The 7,517-nt window shown below is 33.9% G+C and overlaps 1 pseudogene; it reads left to right on the top strand.

Annotated features, from left to right (window-relative positions):
• The window catches only part of LOC141333458 (C-type lectin lectoxin-Phi1-like), a 2,110-nt pseudogene extending 1,215 nt beyond the window's left edge, over nucleotides 1–895 (top strand).
• The last annotated feature ends 6,622 nt before the right edge of the window (nucleotides 896–7,517 follow it).

The raw sequence follows: 7,517 nt of genomic DNA, 5'->3' as shown, positions 1-7,517 counted from the left end.
CGTCTTAAACAAAAACAGTATTATTTTCTTACACTGATACAGATGTTGGGCAAGCATCATACAACTACATCTTAATCACTGAAAACAAAACCTGGTTTGAGGCTCAGCTCTACTGCAGAGAGAATCACACTGATTTAGTCAGTATCAGAAATAAGGAGGAAAATGAAAGAGTGAAGGAAGCACGAAAACGAGAATTACGCATTCTTGCTGGATCGGCCTGCTGGTGGACAGTGTGGAATGGAGTGATGGAGGACAATCTGCTTACAGACAATTGACCCCTAATCAAAAGCAAAACGATTATCTTTTTATACATAAAACAGGGGCATGGCATAAAAATTCAGTTGGTGAATACTATCCTCTATGCTACAGTAAGACAACACAACACCTGCTTGAATTTCAAATAATTACTGGTTGACACGCTGTTGTAATTCAGAGGTTTTTCAGTTTTCTTTTTTCTCCCCCCTAGAAAGCCTTATTCATGTCAGTTCTTCTAACATGTCCTGGGAGGAAGCTCTGGATTACTGCAACAGTCAACCGAATACTTCTGGACTACTGCGTATCGAGTCTAGAGATGATCACATAGAAATAGAACGAGAGCTAAAAAGGCAGAAGATCTCGGGGCCGGTGTGGGTGGGGCTTAGACAGAGCCGACTTTTCGGATTCTGGATTTGGTACAACGGGCTCCGTGTGGGACCCTGGACCAACTGGAAAGGAGGAAGCGCACCAGAACATCAGATATCCGAGCACTGCGGTGCCATAGAGAAAGTGAACGCTCAGTATAAATGGTGTGATAAAGACTGCAGATCTGAGTTTAGAGTTTTATGTGAAGGGAAATAATATACTATATATCTTACAAACCATCATGTTCTTGATGTGTTCTTTAGATTATGCTATATTCTCCTTAGTAGCTGTCATTTCTTTGATATAAATCAATAAAATGTAATTAAAATAATGTAATTTAATATTAAGCACTTGTTCAGCTTAAATAGTTAATTTCTAAATAATTCATTACGTTGTAAATCATTTAAAATGAATGCTGCTTTGCTTCACTTTGTCAAATAATTCAATAAACATTGTTTACCAATCAATTTACTGTACAGTCTTGTATCCTTATGACACAAACACTAATACAAAAACATCAAGAAACAAATAAAATATCAAGAAGGTTTTTATTTTTAAAGTTTAGCACAGATAAATGTGAAATCAATGTCACACAGTAAACTGGCATAAAAATTACACACGATTTGTGATTAGAATTCTCAGAATGCAGAAAGAAAATAATTTAATGAAAGAAAAGATAAATATATATTTTTTATGTAATATACATTATATGTGACCCTGCACCACAAAAACAATCATAAGGGTCAATTTTTCGAAATTGAGATTTATACATCATCTATAGCTAAATAAATAAGTATGGTTTGCTATGATAAGACAATATTTGTCTGAGATACAACTATTTGAAAATCTCCAATCTGAGGGTAAAAATGAAAACAAAATATTGAGAAAATCGCCTTTAAAGTTGTCCAAATGAAGTTCTTAGCAATGCATTAAAGGTTTGGGATGAGTGAGATTTTTTATGTTTTTTAAAAAAGTCTCTTATGTTTAGCAAAGATTTATTTGATCAAAAATACAGAAAATTATAAAATATCATCGCAATTCAAAATAACAGTTTTTTATTTTAATCTACTTTAAAATGTAATTTATTTCTGTGATGAAAAGCTGAATTTTCATCAGCCATTGCTCCGCTCTTTAGTGTCACATGATCCTTCAGAAATCATCTAATATACTCATTTATCAAAAACAGTTGTGTTGCTTAATGTTTTTTGGAACCTGTGATACTTTTTTCAGGATCCTTTGATGAATAAAAAGTTAAAAAGAACAGCTTTTATTCAAACAATAACTAAAAAAACAAAAAACAAAAAAACTAAAACAATAAAGTCTTTACTATCACTTTTTATCAGTTTAACACATCCTGCTGAATAAAAGCATTAATTTCTTTCAAAGAGAGAAAGAAAGCAAAAAAATAAATGACCCCAAACTTTAAACAAGGTGTTTATTGTTACAAAAGTTTTCTATTTTAACTAAATACTGTTCTTTTTAACGTTTTATTTATCAAAGTATATCAAAGTATATATATATATAAACTGATAATAAATCAGCATATTAAAAATGCTTTCTGAAGGATCATGTGACAATGAAGACTGAAGTAATGATGCTGAAAATTCAGCTTTGCATCACAGGAATAAATATATTAAAATACAATTGTATATCTATCTATCTATCTATCTATCTATCTATCTATCTATCTATCTATCTATCTATCTATCTATCTATCTATCTATCTATCTATCTATCTATCTATCTATCTATCTATATATATAGTGTATATATATATATATATATATATATAATATATATATATATATATGTATATATATATATATATATATATATATATATATATGTATATATATATATATATATATATAGAGAGAGAGAGAGAGAGAGAGAGAGAGAGAGTGTATATATGTATATATATTATACTATATTCAATTTAAAGTAAAAAACTGAGATCATTTGACAGATATACAAAAGGCTAAATAAATATTTATGCATGTGGAATAACGTTTTCACATTAAGAAAATAGCTCTTTTGTAAATAATGCACATATATAATAAGAAGCATGTAACTTGCAATAACTTAATTTAAATACAAATGCCACTATTGCATTGCAAAGACTAACTAGACTGGGTGGTTAGTGAATAAGTAAATACGTTTTTGCTCTGAAATATTGTCTTTTGTCTCAAAAGGAGTTTTATTTTGAACACAAATTATTGATGCCATTTAAAACCGCTGCACACCGTTTTCTCGCAAAACAACAAGAGAAAGGTTCTAATTACATTTCGAATCAGTGCCGCTCCAGCCCACAATGATATTTTTTCTTCGACTTAATTGCTAATTTCACAATATCTGCATGAGTAATGACATTTCAGACAAGTCTAGGGGAAAAAGAGGGGGGAAAGTAGATTGTAAGCGTTCCGGGTCGCAGTCGCGGTCGGAGCTGACATTCCTCAGGGTCCTCGTCCACACTCAGTAGGTGACCTTTCTGACCCGCGGGCAGCATCGAATATGAGCCGCAGAGGTCAGCGGAACTAGTGGGCACTTCATTATCAGCCTGCTAGGAGAACCGTTACCATGCCAACTTCTGGTTGACCGTCACCAGCGCAGACCCTTGCTGAACTTATACTCGGCGTGTGGCATTAATTAGAGGCGGCGTGCATAAACGCAGTTCTGTCCACATTAACGCATTTGCCGCATGCTTTAGGAGAGGGAGCGAAATGCATTATGTCATTTTTCGCACTGCTACATTTCCTTGAATGTCTCAGACATGGAGGAGGTCGCATGGTTGCATTTGAGGTTGCATTTTGTTTTCAAGAATATTTTTTGTAATGTGTAATTAAACACCTTCACAGCTTCCTTGTTCTGAGTGTCTTGTAAAAATGATAACATCTCTTCATTTCTTCACTGATTTTCTTTGCACCAAAAACAGATGCAAAATGTTTTCTGTTTTCGGTTGCTATTTAGTGTAAACTGGTCTTTTTTAATGCTAAAATGGCTGTAATTAAACTCAAAAAGACACACTAAAACCTCAAAAGCATGTGACAGGAGCTGACAGGACACGCTTTAAAATGCATACATCAGCGACATGTTTCCTCCTTCTGGGCTGGTTATTGTAGTGTACATTTAGTTCCTCTCCCAGCCTTATGCTTTATGAATGCGCCGTGAACATCTACCCACTCGACCCTGACGGCTCCGACCAGATCTGCCCTTGTTACCGAGCAATGTCATCCACATCTCGTTTTTCAATCATCCCTGCACCTTCCTCTATCTCTCAACAGCGAGATGAATGAAACGAGGCACAATGGAACACGGCGAAACGGGTCGAACGGTTCGGCTCAAAGATCCCCATTTGGCAGGATCATCAATACACAGAGCGGGAACACGGGCTCTAACAGCCCTGTGGACTCGGAGACCAAAAGCGGCACCTTCATTAAAACTTCAGCCAAGTGCGTGACTAACGACAAGCCCTCCGCGTTCAAAACGCTCAGCCGAAGTGTCAGGGCTCGCGGTGAAAAGGCTCTGGGCGCTTTGTAAATGGAGCCGAACCGCATTGCTGTCCCTCGTGTCTGCCATTAGAGCAAAAATCCCGTTAGGCCTGAAAAGTTTTGTGTGTGGAAAATTGCCGTGGGTACTCTGAGGATCACATTTGACCAGGTCTGGAGTCATTATGATAGCGGGCCGCTGCTTTTAAAGCAAAACTAGCTTCTAAAAAGATGAAAGTAGATCATAATCCTCGAAAAAGGACTGGAGGATTGAACAGGCACTCAGACCTTAACAGCGGTATTAAAACAGATCCTTTTATTTATTATTATTTTTTAAATCAGTTATTTAACTATCATTGAGGTACGATAATAGCTTTTATTATTATTATTATGGATTATTTTCATTTTTATATTTTTGCTTTCATTTAAATTTGATCATTTTGACATTGTTTAATTTCTAGTTTTAGTTGTGCTTTCATCAGATTTTGTTAGGTTTTTATATATTATTTTGTTTTTATTTTATTTAAGTTTTAAAATTTAGTACTTAAGTGCATAGTTTACTTTTTTTGTTGCGTTTGTTTTTATTGTAGCCCTTGTTTTAGTTATTTTAGGAAATTAGTATACATCATTTCAGTTATTTTAATAATTTGTTGTGCGTTTTTGTTGTTTTTATTGTTCATTAGTTTTTTAGTTACTTTTCTTCTAGTTTTTATTAGTTCATTTTTAGTCCATTAGTACATTATTTTAGTAATTCTATTTTTTTATTTCAGATTTTTTGTTATTTTAGTAATTTTGTTGTGTGTTTTGTCGTTTTTATTGTTTATTACTTTTAATTATTAATTTTATAGTTTAGCTTTAGTTACTTTAGTACATAGTTTAAGTTATTTTAGTAATTTTGTTTTTGTCATTTTTTTAAGATGGTTTAATTTTTATTACATCAGTTTATTACATCATTTTATTATTTATTTGTTTTTTTAAATCTAACTTTTATTTTAGTTTCACTTTAATACATTAGTAGATTTATTTAGTTATTTTAGTAATTTTGTTGTGTGTTTTTTCTTTTGTTTTTTTTATCAATCTTTATTACAGTTGTAGTTATTTAAATGCATTAATTCGTATTTTGTTGTGTTTTCCATTTTATTATGTCTTTGATTTTTTGTTTGTTTTTGTTAATTTTATTAAAATGTTGGTACATAAAGTTAAAATAATTTTGTTACATGTTTGTGTAATTTTTGTTAGTTTTTTGTTTTTATTTATTTTCATTTAATTTGCTAAATAAAAATAATGAGAAATGGTGCCTTGCCAATTAGCTGAAATAAAATAAACGTACGTTTTAAAATTTTATTTCAGTTCAGTATTTTTTATGGATTTTCTTTACTATTTTAACCCTGGCGCACAGATGTACAATACACAGATGCTTGTATTTTAAATGAATATATTGACATTAATAAAGCAAATTGCTCAGTAAAGAACTGCAGAGCCTTCTAACAAACAAAGACTTTCATGCATTTTCTGGGAAGTGTGTTGATGTCCACTTTGCCAATTGATCAGCAGGGAACTCAAAGGGAGGCTCTGACTTTCTACTGAGATGCTTCTGCATCCTTTGGTCTGCGGCTTGAAAGTGTCACAGTCCAAAGCACCGCACTTAAATCAATAACCCTGAATATCGCCCGAAGGTCAGAAAATACGGAGGGAGGCAGAATTCATCAAGCAACGGGAGATGAAACCGAAGGGATTTTCATAAATTGTGCACATTTTGTGGTAAAAGGTCAATGACTCCTCAAGAACAAAACGTGGTTTTGTCTTTATAATTTACTTCCTCATCACGGGCCTCAAGTCTGAATTCTAGTTCTAGTGTCTTGGACACCCACACTGAACCCATGCCAACAAATGCCATAAACTATTTTCAGACCATTTAAGGAATAGTTTACCCAAAAATGTACTCACCCTTAGGCCATCCAAGATGTAGATGAGTTTGTTTCTTCATCAGATTTGGATAAATGCAGCATTGCATCACTTGCTCACTAATGGATCCTCTGCAGTGAATGGGTGCCGTCAGAATGAGAGTCCAAACAGCTGATAAAAACATCACAATAATCCACAGACAATCCCCAAAATGGCATGCTTCAAAGAAACAAATTCACCATTAATGCATTTTTAACTTAAAACCTTTACTTTGAGTCCAATATCCATAATCTTCCCGTGAACAAGTTTATCTCACATCAAAATTTAGCAAGATATTTGTTAAAAACTATTTTGGACCATTTTCACATTTGCAAACAGGGCTTGATTTGTTCTCTCCTGATTCAGATGTTTTCACTGAAGAAAGCAATACTATGAAAAGACAAAACATATTTTTGCTGGTGCTATGGTTTGACATTAAGAACATCTTAATGATAAATTTGTTTCTTACAAAGATGCAACTTTTCACTCCACAAGACTTTAATTGATGGACTGGAGTGGTATGGATTACTTCTGGATTAGTGTGATGTTTTTATCAGCTGTTTGGACTTTCATTGTGACGGCACCCATTCACATCCATTGGTGAGCAAATGATGTAATGCTGCATTTCTCCACATCTGATGAAGAAACAAACTCATCTACATCTTGGATGGCCTGAGGGTGTACTATTTCATTTTAGACATTACTCTCAGATCTCATTACTGTAATGTATTTATAAATTATTTAGTAGGTATTTGTTGTACTGCCTTTAAATGTAATGTTTAATTTTTTAATCTTACAGCTAAAATAATGTAATGCACAGACTCAGATGATGACCACAGAAACTTTTCTATATCTCCTTGATATTTCCAAGCTCATAAATCAGAGGCTCTTTACAAAATTTTTTCCTACTTTTGCAAAAAAAAAAAAAAAAAAAAAACTCACCCTCAACCATAACCCTGTACATTCTTCACAGTTTCGCTTGCGTGGAGGGAACACGACCGCAGTCGAGCATGACAAACAAGAGCTTCACAAGCGCAGCTCTTTGCCAGCTTTGGGATTTTTGTAGCGTGCGGCCATTTCTCACTGATGCTGTCAAGATGTGAGATTCTGCCTGTGAGCGGCTCCTGCGCCTGCAAACCCACATACAGCGTGCCTGTGGCTGTCCTGTTGTACTGCTACAAGAGCAGATTGAGAAGGCATGACGAGAGGGTTTCATGTTGATGCTTTAAGAGCATGATTGACAAGTTAGTTGAGAAACACATGCAAAATTTCATAGAAAAGACTGTGTCCTTTAATCAAATTTACCTTGATATTTTAGGATAAAGAAGTTAAATGTACTATGCAGTTGCACTGTCCAGCGCAAAAAGACCATCTGCTAGGGGGAAAAAAAATGACTTAAATTCACAAAACATCAATGCATGACCATCCATATTTACTGAATATTGCCTGAAGGCCAGAAAATATAGA

This window comes from Garra rufa, chromosome 4, assembly GCF_049309525.1.
Source record: "Garra rufa chromosome 4, GarRuf1.0, whole genome shotgun sequence".
Lineage (NCBI taxonomy): Eukaryota > Metazoa > Chordata > Actinopteri > Cypriniformes > Cyprinidae > Garra > Garra rufa.
Note: the sequence above shows the minus strand (reverse complement) of the source record. Positions and strands in the feature narration are given on the sequence as shown.